Source organism: Polypterus senegalus, chromosome 11 (assembly GCF_016835505.1).
Source record: "Polypterus senegalus isolate Bchr_013 chromosome 11, ASM1683550v1, whole genome shotgun sequence".
In the NCBI taxonomy this organism is placed as follows: domain Eukaryota; kingdom Metazoa; phylum Chordata; class Cladistia; order Polypteriformes; family Polypteridae; genus Polypterus; species Polypterus senegalus.
In genome coordinates, this window is record NC_053164.1 from 146,970,279 (window position 1) to 146,984,734 (window position 14,456).

The following is a 14,456-nucleotide window of genomic DNA, read 5'->3' on the forward strand; positions in this document are numbered from 1 at the left end:
GCTCACATCTCCTCCGTCAGGCGCAGAGAATGTCAGAGAGAGAGCGAGATTAAAGCAACAATCAAAAAATCAATACATGTGCTTTTGTGCTTTTAAATATGCCCTCAATAAAGCAGCATTTTTTTAGAGGAGCATCAGTATCTTTTAAGCAAACAGCACCTCTGCTCAAACCCCCTCCGTCAGGCGCAGAGAATGTCAGAGAGGGTGAGAGAGAGGCAGAGACAAGCAAACAATCAAGCTCCGCGCGGGATGCATATCTTATAGCATTGAGGAGTTTTAGTTAATATGTAATGCATGCTCTGATTGGGTAGCTTCTAAGCCATCCGCCAATAGCGTCCCTTGTATGAAATCAACTGGGCAAACAAACTGAGGAAGCGTGTAGCATAAATTAAAAGACCCACTGTCTGCAGAAATCCGCGAACCAGCGAAAAATCTGTGATATATATTTAGTTATGCTTACATTTAAAATCCGCGATAGAGTGAAACCGTGAAAGTCAAAGCGCGATATAGCGAGGGATTACTGTACAGCATCTTACACACGCTGTCTCAGCCATGCAGCAATCTATTTGAATTGTTCACATACAGCAGACGCTTCAGAGCCTTTCTTGTAGGGACCTCGCGGTTCAGAAACAGTTTCATCTCAAGATCGCTAAACACACTCAATCAGTCCATCAATTGCTCCTGGTAGAACTGTTTGTACTTATAAGTACAATCGCCCCACTGTAAACTTGTACTACAGTTGTAATATGGTCAACCTGAGTCACTTTATAAAGCATGTATTTACATATGATGACGACTGGCTTTTAAGTTAATTTAGATTTCCAAGCACTATCTTCTTGGAGCTCTTGATATCATTTTTAAGATGAAATGCAGTAAAGCATGTTTATTACATTATACAGATAAGTTTTAAACTTCATTAAAGTAATATATATTGTTAATAATTAAACATGTGAGGACATGGTGCCGCAGCGCTAGAGACGAGCTGGTGCCCCGTTCAGGGATTGTTCCTGCCTTGCGTTATATGCTTTCTGGGATCGGCGTGACCTGGATGGATAGACAGATGGAATAATTAAACATGTACTACAAATATATTTCAATGTTCCATAAAATTTTAAAGAGTCAGCATTCTAAGCTTACAGATGGCTTGGCATCTATTACAGAGCTGATCGTGTGGCGATTGGTTACTTAGAGAAAGAAAAGGAAGGACAGAAATAGGAGGTTAGTACATTTGAAAGAGACAGTACTGCTGCAGTAAATTATTTCATCAAAGGTCATGCATGGCACAGCAAGCATCTTGCGGGAGGCAGGAACAATTTCTAGACAGGGCACCAGCTCATTGCTAATACTGCACCACCATTTTCCCATGTTTAATACATGCTTTAATTCCTATCATTATGAAAAGATATCAAGTATACATCCTAATATTTAAATTGCTCAGAGAGCTGAAAAATCATGAATGCAATGTATTCTGTGTCCTCTCATTGGAAGAGAAAGCCTGTTTAAGAAGCCCGTAGTGATTCACACACACAGAGCACATAAAAGTACACATAGAAAGAAGCATTTATTGTGCTACTTTTGTTACATTGGGATCTGAGAAACTAGTAAATTAAATGATTTTAAGATGAAGTTTATGACGTTCTACTTTGATGACAAAATAAAGTACAGTATATGATTAAAGTGGAAATTTCGAGATTAAAGTTGACATTTGGACGTTTTTTTCAACTGTGTCCCTATTTTGTTTTTCTTTTCTCTGTACCCTAATACGCTTCCATATGACACTCAGACATTGGGCTACTACTCACCTTTTCACTGCGACTTTGATATCTGACCACTTCTTATTTATTTCGGACACTTTGCAACTTTCTGAACTTGAACTTTCGAGTTTCTCCACCACTCTGCCACTCGATCAACTTCCTTTTGTTGTTTATATCACTGCTTAAACCAACAAATAGTACGTTTTTCCTTTCCTCCACTTGATTTTCACTGAAGTTCTTCTGATTCCCCCATGCTTTTGCCATTGTTTTTTTCACAGAACGTTGAGCTTAAGGGCTATTTATATTGATTTGCATATTCAAAGAGACATAATTCCGGGAGGAGTTGGGGAGTGACAGCAGGTGAATGCACGTGTGTTACTTTTCACGCTGACCGAGATTTATGTAGCGTAAGAACATGGAAGTTGGCTTATGCACAGATTTATGTATCTGGATTTTTTTTGTGCATACACAGATTTCCACTTTTGTCCGTATGCCATGTTTTAGTGTGAATTCTACTCACGACATTGTGCATGAGGCCCCAGGACTGGAGTTGGAGACCCCTCCTTTAATGTGACCTTAAATAGCATAATAACAGTCTAAATGTGTAACAGTCCAACTCTTGTTTTTATTGATTTTATGTGAGGAAAACATTATTCCATACACTCAAGTCAAATTTAACAAACTAGAGAGAAAGAGAGGAGAGCCAACAAGAGCAAATTTTTAAAAATAACAGAGAAGGGAGAATGTCCTTTTCCCCAATATACTGTAAATGGTTATTCTAAGATTTGATTAGTTAGATCTTCCCATATTTTACAAGTTTTGAACAGATCCCCTAAGTGAGAATTTTTTTCCCAATTTCAAATAGTATAGAACATCAGTTACCCATTGACTTAAAAGTGGTGGGCTGGGATTCTTCCAGTTGAGCAAGATAAGCCTACATGCTAGTAGTGTAGTAAAGGCAATTACAATCACTGTGTCCTTTCTCCACTTTAAGCACATCAGGGAGAACATCAAACACAGCTGTTAATGGGTTAGGAGTGATTAGGACAACAAGGCTGTCTAACTTTTTAGGTAGATCAGAATTAAAAGAATTTAAGAACCATCTGAGGGAATGGACACTTTTAAGAGCTGCGGCACATGGCAACACATTGTGATTAATCTGAGATCACTTAAGGACGCCATTCTCATCAGTCACAGGATTTTCATGTCCTTTCACAACATGAGTCAGCATTGCCTGGATCTTGGTACATTGGAACCAGCAAGACAAAGTGGATGCGAATGGCCGCAAACATTTCTCTGCTAGAAGCGCAGGGTTTAAGCATGTACCTGGCTTTTATTCACAAGGTCCTGGTCACCTGTCATTTAGAGGTCATTTCTGGCATGTTCTAGCATATTCTAGATTTCTATAATGTGATGCTGAAATTGTAAGTTGTAGTTTCTGTGTTAGCTCAATATTACATTTTATTTATGCTCTTCATTATGGAGTTAATTATTGTAATGGTTCTCTTGCCTTTACATGGCATACTTTATAATATAAATGCTTCTGTTGAGGCTTTTTCTACCTTACAAAAATCCCAGAGCACTTAAGTGCATAAATGTGTTTTCAGTCTGTACTGTCTTTGCCAATTGTTAGTGTCATAAATAATAAATTTCCATCAGATGTTGGAGTCTACAGCTTTCAATACCAATCTGTCTCTTAATCGTCTGTCACTACAGGATTTGTCAAGTAGCTCAGTGCTGCTTGTCAGAAGGATCACAGCTTAGTGAGTTTATGTTTGGACTCCAGCTTACTGGTGCCTGAGGTTAGCAGGTAACATGATGGCTGCACGACTTGATGGCTGAAATCCCAAATATCAAGCAGACATTGGCATGGCCACAGAAAACACTTTAGCAATTTGAGAGATTTGGAACTGTGCAGGTCCTGAGGTGCAATCAGAGTTAATGAGGCGATGGAAAGTAACCAGCAGAGAGATGTCAAGATGGTCTCGAGTGGACATTTTTAAAAAAATGTGTAGTCTTTAATGACGAGGAATTCTATTTCAATAAATACAGTTATTCCATTAGTTAAAGTAGTAATGGTGTAGTAATGGTGGTGCAGTGTGTAACACTGCTGTGTCTGAGCTCCGCATAGATGTGAAACCCTGTCCTAGGCACTGTCAGCATACATTTTCTCCTTGTGTCTCTATTGGTCTCCTCCTGTTTATCTCCCTCATCTGTTAGATTTGTCAGGCAGATTGATTGGCAAATCTGACTTGATCCCATATGATTTTGGACTGGTGGGCATCACATTTATATCTGACTTATGTTTTGCACCCAACATTGCCACAACCTTGATATTTCTCTTTTTTGTTTCAGTGATGTATTTTGTATTTATTTTTTTCATTTAGTATTTCTCACTAACTGAAATACCCAACGTTACCCAGGAGGAAAATAAAGTGCTTTTTTTAATTGTTTGAGAAAAATATAATTAAAAAAGCACAAGTTTAAAAATAAAAATAAATTAACAAGCAATGAAGACTCACTAATGTGCTTGTCTTGCTGTCTTGTATGTATGTTATCCTTTTGACGCTCAGAACCGGCCAACTCTATTTAATTTCAAAAGCATCAGGGGCACGGTGGTGCTCAAATATAAAGAATGTTGCCAGTCACACCCAGTTCGCGCTCTGGTGGTCGTTGTGAGTGTCAACTGGATGATAACATGCATACAAGACTGCAAGATCACCCGCCACCCTACCCAGAAAAGGGGGTGTGGGGGTGTGGGTTAGGGTTGATTTCATCCTAAAGTATTTTTAGTCAACTAATGAGAAACATGTGTACCAAGTTTCATGAAAATCACTCCAGCCGTTTGGAAGCGATGCTGTAAGATAATTCTCTGATAGATTAAAGCAATTGCATAGAATAATGCACATGATTATATTGGGTACATTAGCAACATTGAAAGTGGAATGATATAGCCCATGAGCTGCTGGAACATGAATATATCAAACTGTATAAAAAATAAATGGGCAAGTGGAAAAATGCAATAAATATCAGTCATCTGCAGTAGAAGTGTTCTGTAAATGCATCCTAATAGGCTGAGTACATCTACTTCAAGCGAAAGGGAAATGCACAACAAGCACTCAAAACAATATCAAGGTTCTGAACTCATATGGAAAACACTTAGATGAGTGTGCTCTGTGCACTCTCATGCATTATATAAGCCCTTTGCTAGAATTGAATAAATTTCCATTCTGTAGATTAACTTTCTTTTTTTTAATTCAATAAAAATATCATTATAAAATGAAATCCAAGCTGTATTCAGAGGGCTTTGCCTAATGCAAGGCCTGGCCATATGAGATATAAAATGTACAAGCTTTTGTATAATCCTCTGGCCTCCCTTTTCCCTTTTTATTTTTGTTTCGGGTCATGTTCTACTTGTGTAGAGTATCCACTTGAAATGTCTTGAGCATGATTAATGATCTTAGTATATGGGTAAGGAGATGGAAAGAACGAAAGCTTATTTGCCATCACGCTGCTACTTAAACAGAAATGCCTGTGATTATAAAAACTTAAAGTACTTGGTATTCCCAACAGTGAGGATAGCAAGGAGGGTAAATGAACAACAGACCCACTAGGCCTGACCTTTCTGGCACTGTCAGCTTTTACCTAGCGTGAAGACAGGTTGCAGTTTATTCCACCTACTCCCACATTTTGATCATAATCCTCTCCTCTTTTCATTTTTCATTCCTGTTGGTTAGGCATTATGCTCTTCCACCCTGCTTTGTCTCCAAGCACAATGCATTCTGGCCATTTATTCTTCATCTTCGGGTTTGGTTTTTAGAGCCTTTGTGAATTACTTCTGGCTTACTTCTGTTTTGTGATGGCTATTTAAATGGTTTAGCCGGCAAAAACTCTTCTTGCTATCTGCGCCTCTTTAAATTAACTGGGACACCACAACCTCTTGTGTTCCCACCACTGCTGTCCTCTACATGTCTCACTGTAATCCCAGCTGGAAACAGTAACTGTGTTACTTTCCATTCTGCTTCCTAAAAAACTGTCACATTTACACTTTGTCCCTTCTAGTTTGATTCAACAAAGCCATGGCTTTCAGATTTCTAGATTGCTAGTTTTATACTTCTCAGTACCTTTGCTTAAGTCCTGTTTGCACAGGACCTCAAATACAAACAAATAACTTCTCCTTATTATTAAAACAGTGCAATGTTGTATCAAATAGTTTTTAAATTTCATAACTAGCAATTAGAGAACTATACAACACATCCATCCATTTTCTAAACTCAGTTACACAGAACACGGTTGCTGGGAAGCATGAGCCTATCGCAGTAAGCATCAGCCACAAGGTAGGAATAATCCCTGGACAGTCCATGAAAAGTGGACACAGAATGATCAGGGGATCATTTAGCATCACCAACCCACCTAACCTGCATGTCCTGGGAATGTGTGAGGAAACCAGAACACCCAGAGTAAACCCATGTGGACAAAGGGAGAACCTGCAAACTCCACGCAGGGAACACCCAGGACATGAACTCCAGTATCCTTGAGGAAACAGCGCCACCATGCTCCCTTACAATATCTTTAATTGAATGATATTTTAAATTAGTAAAATGGATTGTATGTATATACAAACATTAAAACTTCAAATAAGACCTGTGTTTTAAGTAGCATATATTTTTCTGCACACTGTGAACTATTTACTCTACTAAATGAGTTATAATACTTATATCTCTCTATTATATAAAAAAAAAACCCTGGGACGAGACAGGACTTTTTCAGATAGATACTTTCAAGTCCCACAAGACAAGACTTTTTGCCAAGAGATTTAACCAGGCCTGGGGACGGAAATAAAAGACAAAGAGTAGATGACAAAGTAGAACGTCGTAAAAAGGTTCAAAAACGTTGGCGTGATACACATTCAGAGCAGATTGGAGATAATGAAAGTACTAAAATCAGAAAGTCTAAAAAATATGATATGTGGACTTGAACCCGGACACAGACAGGCGGACATCGTAAGTTCACCCAACACACGTTTATTTTCATTTATTTACATTGCACTCCCCAGTGCCTCTTGCACCATTCTCCCAATGTCCAGGCCTCACAGTCAAAATGCCTCTCTCTCCTGGCCGCCTCCAGTCCTCTCTCCAGCTCTGTCTCTCTTCCACCCGACTTCCGCCAATGACTGGAGGGAGGCGGCCCCTTAAATAGGAACTCGGATGGGCTCCAGCTGCTTCTCGGCACTCCTCAGAAGACACGCCCCAGTGTGGTGGAAATGCCTGCTGCGCACCCAGAAGCCCTCCGGGTGTCCCCTGTCTTCTTCCCCCCAGCACTTCCGCCACACCAGGGCTCCAGACTTCTACAGGCACCAGGGCGCCGCCTGGCGGTGGCCACGGGTCCCTACCGGGCTGGGCTTCCAAGCCATTTACCCGAGGCCCACAACATAAACAGGGCGGACGCCCCCTCGCGGTCTGGAGGAGGCACAAGCCCTCCTCCGGTCCACCTGAGCGTCCCGGCCGGGGCTGGAGCCACAAAGAAGACACGTGGGTCCGAGCGGCACTTCCCGAAAGGGCAGCACGTTCCCAGAGAGGGTCCAACTATGTCCCCAGGGTCCAACACGGCACCCTGGGACATCTTATTTCGGCTCCCCCTCTGACGCCAACGCGGCCCCTTGGTCTGCTCCGCTCTAGCCCCCGCCGTCCCCGGCAGGCCGGGGCACCATCGGCCTCCCGGCGGGAGCCTTCCTGCAGAGCTGCCCATTCCAGGAGGGCAGGTCCCAAACGACGTCGGCTCCAGCTCTCACCGGGGCTTCGAGCCTGTAAAAAGAGAAAAGGGTGGGCCAGAAGCACTGCCAGGACACTCACCCCCGAGCTTCCTGTCGGTCTCTATACCAGCAGTGCTCACCCCCCCTATCGACAGCCCGCGACTTGCCTGGTTGGCTCCTCTGCCGCTGGTTCCATGCCCGGCCTCTTGGTGTCAGTGGGACCGCTCTCACAGGCGGCTCATCCAGCCGCCCAGGGGTTTCCCTCTGCCTCCCCAGAGGACTGTCCTTCACCAGATGCGCACACCCAGCGACTCGTCCTTTCCTGTCAGAGGAACCGGCATTCACCCCTCGGTTCCTCCTTCTCCTCTTGGACGCCTTGACGGTCTGGGTCTGAGCATGGCAACAGCTCAAATTCGGCCCCATCTGCGTCCCTGCAGAGCGAGAGACTGCCGCGGGCTTGGAGCGCAGGGTGCTAGGACCCAGGGCACTCAACAGCCCCTGTCCTGCCAGTCCCTGCGTACTCGCTCTCCTCGCTCCGCCGGCAGTCTGCACCGCCGCATCCGCTGTTGAGAAATCGCCTACTCGTTGCCGGTCTTCCTTAACACAGTCACGGCTGTGTTCAGCAAATACCCCTTATGCTTTACGGGGACGGGATAACCGACCTTCCCCGTGGTGTCCTGTCGGCCAAAGGCTCCAGCGTCACGCCGATCCTCCGTCTCACACGCCGTCTCTCCCGACGCGACTGCCTTGCCCTTCAGCTTCACCAGCTGGACGGCGAGAGCACTCAGCATCTGCAACAAAGGCGACTTGGCAGGCCGAAGGGACTCCTTCGGCTCACGCCAAGCCGCTGGCGAAAACAGAGAGACAGACGTCGGTGGGCTTACCTGTCGATCAGCCCCACTCGTCGTCTGCCTCCTGGCTCTTCGGCACGAGACTGCCGTTCCTTGGTCCCGTCTCTGTACCGTCATTGGCGGGCACAAAAGACACACCGGCCAATCCCGTGCCTGTCAGCGGGCGGGACATCCGGCCCGCGGCCATCTTGTCTCCCCTGCTCTGGGTGCGGTGGCATGCCTTCTCACAGCCTCGCATCTGCAGCGATTCCTCGAGCTGCAGAGGTTCCGACTTCGCAGCCTCCTCCGCTGCTGCCCTCGCGCTGTCGACAGCCCGTGGCCCGGCGGGCTCCTGCCATGGATGCGGATCCGGATCGTCCCTCCCTGTAGGAAACAAGGTAAGTGCGACCCCGAAGGGTCGGTTACTGCAGGGCAGGGCACTCACCTCCCGAATTCCGTCACTCCGAGGCCCCTGCCTCGGTGTGGCCTTCTGTGTCGCCACGCCGGCTCGGCTGTCCTTTGCGACAGCGTGACTCTCAGAGCCCGCTGCACTCAGGCGACACCTGTTCTCCTTCCTCCGCACCCGGGAATGGCCATTCTGCGGTCCAGCGGCGGTCCCTGGGGTAAACCGCTCCCGCGGCGAGTGTGTTGGGTCCGTTGCTGCACCGGGCCGCCCACAAAATATTTATTGTTTGGGGGTCCCCGTCTTGCCCAAGTTGGGCGCCATTGTGGACTTGAACCCGGACACAGACAGGCAGACATCGTAAGTTCACCCAACACACGTTTATTTTCAATTATTTACAGTGCACTCCCCAGTGCCTCTTGCACCGTTCCCCCAATGTCTCACAGTCAAAATGCCTCTCTCTCCTGGCCGCCTCCAGTCCTCTTTCCAGCTCCGTCTCTCTTCCACCCGACTTCCGCCAATGATTGGAGGGATGCGGCCCCTTAAATAGGAACCCGGATGGGCTCCAGCTGCTTCCCGGCACTCCTCAGAAGACACGCCCCAGTGTGGCGGAAATGCCGGCTGCGCACCCGGAAGCCCTCCGGGTGTCGCCTGTCTTCTTCCCCCCAGCACTTCCTGGTGTGGCGGAAGTGCTGGGCTCCAGACTTCTACAGGCACCAGGGCGCCGCCTGGCAGTGGCCATGGGTCCCTGCAGGGCTGGGCTTCCAAGCCCTTTAACCGAGGCCCCCAACATAACCAGGGCAGACCCCCCCTCGCGGTCTGGAGGAGGCACAAGCCACATGCCACAATAGTAAAGATCACATTAGCGCAAACAAACGGAAATTATTACTCTGTGAAATAATGGAACAGCGAAAAGAGACAGAATATATTGTTCATATTTAAACTTTAAGCCAGAGACTTGTAGATCGTCTAATTCATGTTGTCATCAGGGAAAAGTAGTGTTTCTTCCCAATGAAGAGGCGTATCTGTGAGAATTAAAAGATTTGTTGTTTGGTGAAACTGAAATCGACATACGTGAGTGGGAGAGACGCAAAGTGGCTGGCGCATAGCACAGGCCATGGGGTTGTAAAGCGAATTGAGCAGGGGGCAAAGCCCCCTAGTTAAGAATATAGTCATGCAAAAAATGTAAGTACCCTACATGGACCTTTTTCAACATATTTGAACTGATATCTTCATCTTCATGCAAGCAAAGCCTACAGATAAAGGTGATCTACTGGAATAAAAACACAAGAAAGATAACATTTTCCTATCATTTATTCATAAAAGTATCATTAGATGTAATGATCTCCTGGGGAAAAAGTAAGTCCACCCTTGGCCTCAGCTGCTGATATTACCTTCTTCAGCAGAAATTACTTCTTGTAGGTGTTTTGCATAACTGCCCATCAGACTCTGAAATCAACTCAATGACGTTTTTTACCACACCATCACGCAAAATGATTTCACTTGCAAGATGTTTTTGGGTTTCCTTGCATGTTCTCCATCCATCCATTATCCAACCTGCTATATCCTAACTACAGGGTCACGGGGGTCTGCTGGAGCTAATTCCAGCCAACCGAGGGCGCAAGGCAGGAAACAAACCCCAGACAGGGTGCGCGCACACACACACACCCACACTAGGGACAATTTAGAATCTCCAATGCACCTAATCTGCATGTCTTTGGACTGTGGGAGGAAACCGGAGCACCCAGAGGAAACCCATACAGACACGGGAAGAACATGCAAACTCCATGCAGGGAGGACCCGGGAAGCGAACCCAGGTCTCTTAACTGCAAGGCAGCAGTGCTACCCACTGCACCACTCCTTGCATGTTCTTCCCATTTCAAATCCCTCCACAACATTTCAATGGGATTCAGATCAGGACTTTGACAAGGCCAGTCTATAACCCTCCATTTCTTCTTTTTGAGCCATTCCTTAATGGGTTTATCAGTATGCTTCAGATCAGTATTGCGTTGTAGGTTTCATTTCATAGTTGACTTGATGACTTCAAACTGCCCAAGCCCTGAGGCAGCAAAGTAACCCCAAACCATTTCTACCACCCTGCTACACAGTTGGTATGGTGTTCTCCTCTTAAAATGCTGACTTCAGTTTGCACTAAACATGTCTACTGGTACTGCAGCCAAACAACTCTATCTTTGATCCATTTGGTCAGACCACATTGTTTTATAAGACCTGGGGCCTCATGTATAAATGGTGCATACGCACAGAAATGTTGCATACAAACGTTTCCAAGTAAAGCTGCGCACATTTCCATGGTACCTCATACCCTGTCTTACGCAAGTTTTGCACTCGATTTTGCAGACTGGCGGCACCCAGCGTCAAAGCAGTGCTACTGTTCCTGAAGTGGTTATCCTTTCTTTCTTAGAATCACATTCCTGATGCGGCTTTATAAATACACTGAAACTAACCGCATATTGTTTATTAGTGTAATGCATCTGATTGTAATTAACCTGTAACAATATAATGGTCCAGGGAATAGCCATATTCCAAATACCATAACTGCTTTAGCATTGTTAATGTCACTGTACCTTCTTTTTCTTCTTTCAGCTGCTCCCGTTAAGGGTTGCCATAGCAGATCATCTGTTTCCACATTACTCTCACTGTACCATTCGGAGTATTTATATCACTGTATTTGAGTGGGAAATCACAGCAGCAGATGATCAGAAAGAGAATTTTCGGCATACAGCATCAAGCACACGCTGCCTCAGCCACTGCAAAACTCTTCAAAGACTTTCCCGTACAGACTTCGCACTTCAGAAACAGTTTCATCCCAAGAACTATAAACGCACTCAATCAGTCCATCAAGTGCTCCTTGTAGAACGGTTTGTACTTATAAATACAATTACCTCACTGTAAACTTGCACTACAGTTATAATATTGCACAACCTGCACCACTTTATTAAGCACGTATTTACATATGATGACGTTATCATTTTTAAGATGAAATGCAGAAAAATATGTTGATTATATTATACAGATAAAACTTTAACTTCATTTAAATAATCTGTATAGTTAATAATTAAACATGTGAGAACACGGTGCCGCAGCGCTACCTAGTTCACGGATTGATCCTACCTCATGTATTTGTCTGTTTAAACATTTTAAAAAAGTCAATAATTTCCATGGAATACCCTTACTTTTTCACAGGACTGAATATATATTGTGACATGAAAGGGGCGTAAGAAAAGCCCCAAACACTGCACACAACTAAACCACACATAAGGCCTAGTTTCAAACAGTCTTATTTAATTAGGTACAATACCTTTGAACTTCCAAAAGTAACAGAATACAAATCTTTCTTTTTTCTACTCTTCCTTCCACCTGTCCTCCTCAGGTCACCCTTTTCATCCCCCCAAAGCTGACTCACTGTGTGAGGTGAAGCGACTTCTTTTATTCTGGATCCTGGAGTATATCTGGCACCGGAACATTGTCCCAAAGGAAGCTATTCCAGGTCAGTAGCGAGCATCCTTCTCTGCAGCTCTCCTTGGTGGCACCCATGTGAACCCAGCAGGCTACAGTTTACAGCATACACTGTGGGCTTATGCATGGTTGCATTTGTCCAGGAATCTGTCCACCCAGTGTATGCTGGAAGAATACAGTCTAGACAGGATGTCTCCCTCAGGCTTTCTGTTATACCGTCCTCATGGCTGGATGAGGTTCTTCCATCCAAACCTATTGGGATGCAAGTCCATCCATGCTTGTATGTCATGCCAGCCTCCTGGGGTTCATCCCAGCTGGGATGCTAGTCCATCCCTGTTGTCCTTAAATATATATTCTGTATATTTACTGGATTATTCTATATATATATAATATATACTGTATTTATAATAGAAAACATGGGTTCATAGCTGTATATAAGGCACACCTTGAATTTTTCAATAATTTGTTTTTGTTTTACTTATTATTTACTTCTAGGTTTTATTACAATGCATACATTGGAGATCCAAGACATACACTGTTACAATTATTTCTAATTATTATCTTACAGGTTGTTACACACTTGCGCATGGGAGGCAGCTAAAGGGCTTGAATGAGGATAATTCTGAGCCAGACCGGGATGGGGCAGAGTGCACTGCCTCTTTTACTCACTTTTCTGCAGACCATTCACGGGAAATTTTGCCACCTGGCCCTGATGACATCAGTTCTGGTTCTGACCCCTTTGACGTCACTTCCGGGTCTGAGCCTATGAATGAAGACCCTTCTGGTTCCGGCCCCTCCGAAGTAATTTCCTATACTGGCCTTTAAAAGCCGCCACCTTTCCTCTATCCCCTCAGTTCTATTTATGACTCTGATTTGTGCACATCAGTGCTATCACTTTATTCAATTTTGCAGCCAGGAAACAATAAATGGGTGATTGCCCCAAACCTTGCTATGGCTGTTTGATGAGTTTGTGACAAGGTATTATCAGAAAAGTCTGAGACAAATTCTGTCTGGTGTATGAGAAGATTCGTTACACTCTCTGCCAAAGATGCTGACTGGAAAAAAAGTTAAGACATTAGACCATCACCAAGTTATGTAAGCTTGGTCTCAAATTATGTTTGCTCTGTCAATAAACAGTACTAATATAAATACAATAAGCCGTAGGAAATATGAGAGATTCTAATCAAACTTACACACTTGACTTCTCAAATGGGACAATAGCAACAAACTCAGGATTGTCAAAACAATGTCCCTCTTCATTTACAGTGCCATTAACACTGGAAATATTCCTGCCAGAACATGCAATGTACCATATGCACACATATACAAAACAGATGGAAAAAATGAAAACAAAAATATACTGTACAATCATATAAATCTCAACAAACACTGATGACTACTGTAATTCATGAAACACCGTCAGATAATGGTTGCAACAGTTTGTGTGAAATGGCTCTAAACCTGGCACTTTCCCCAAGGACATAAAAAAACAAGTTTGATCTGACCATTCTGAAGCGCATGATTTAGCAGTTATAAGGCTGGTTTTGGCTGGCCAACCTGCTAAATCTTCCTTCCAGAGTAAACAGGTAACAGTCTGGGTTAACTGCTTTGCGGTGAAGGTGAATATATCTGGTATCAAAGAGCAAAAATCAATTTATAAAGGAATGCAGAAAAAAGTAACAAAAATTGTGCAAGCTTTCTAACAGAAGACAGATTTTTATTAAAGCTCATATTTCCTGTTTAAAAATAGTGATGTCCAGTACTTACATTACCAATAGTATTTACTACAGTCCTGACCAGCCCCTCCATACTGGAATCTAGTGATATTCTGAGAGCCTGTGAACTTGCCATTTCTGTAGATGTTGGAAATAGGAGAAATCCTGGGAAACAAAACAGCTGATTAGGTTAAACAGTAAATAAACAACTGGATGTAATGGGAGAGTGAAATGGATGTAATGGGAGAGTGAAATACATGAGCTTTAATACACATCCATACAAACAAATAGCTGGTTATGACTAAGGACAGAGAAATGACAAGAAGAAAAAACTGGCTGAGTTATGCGGTGTCTCTTCAACAAGGCTAGATTAAAAGATATATTAGGAAATCTTTCTTTGTCAGAATGATGTGTCATCTTAACAGCAGTGCTGTTCAGCTCTCGTTTAGAAACAGCTTGGAAAAAATCATTTTGTGGGAAGCAGAAATGCAGTAATCTTTACTGAAATTAGATCAAATTGATGTA

General features: G+C 43.8%; 1 protein-coding gene across 1 annotated transcript in view; it reads left to right on the top strand.

Annotated features, from left to right (window-relative positions):
• Positions 1-13,155, top strand: part of dyrk2 (dual-specificity tyrosine-(Y)-phosphorylation regulated kinase 2) — a 64,448-nt gene extending 51,293 nt beyond the window's left edge. The window contains exons 3-4 of the transcript XR_005635627.1: positions 12,131-12,247; positions 12,785-13,155. The gene's annotated coding sequence lies outside the window, so the exon portion shown is untranslated. The remainder of the gene's footprint in view (positions 1-12,130; positions 12,248-12,784) is intronic.
• Positions 13,156-14,456: the final 1,301 nt, after the last annotated feature.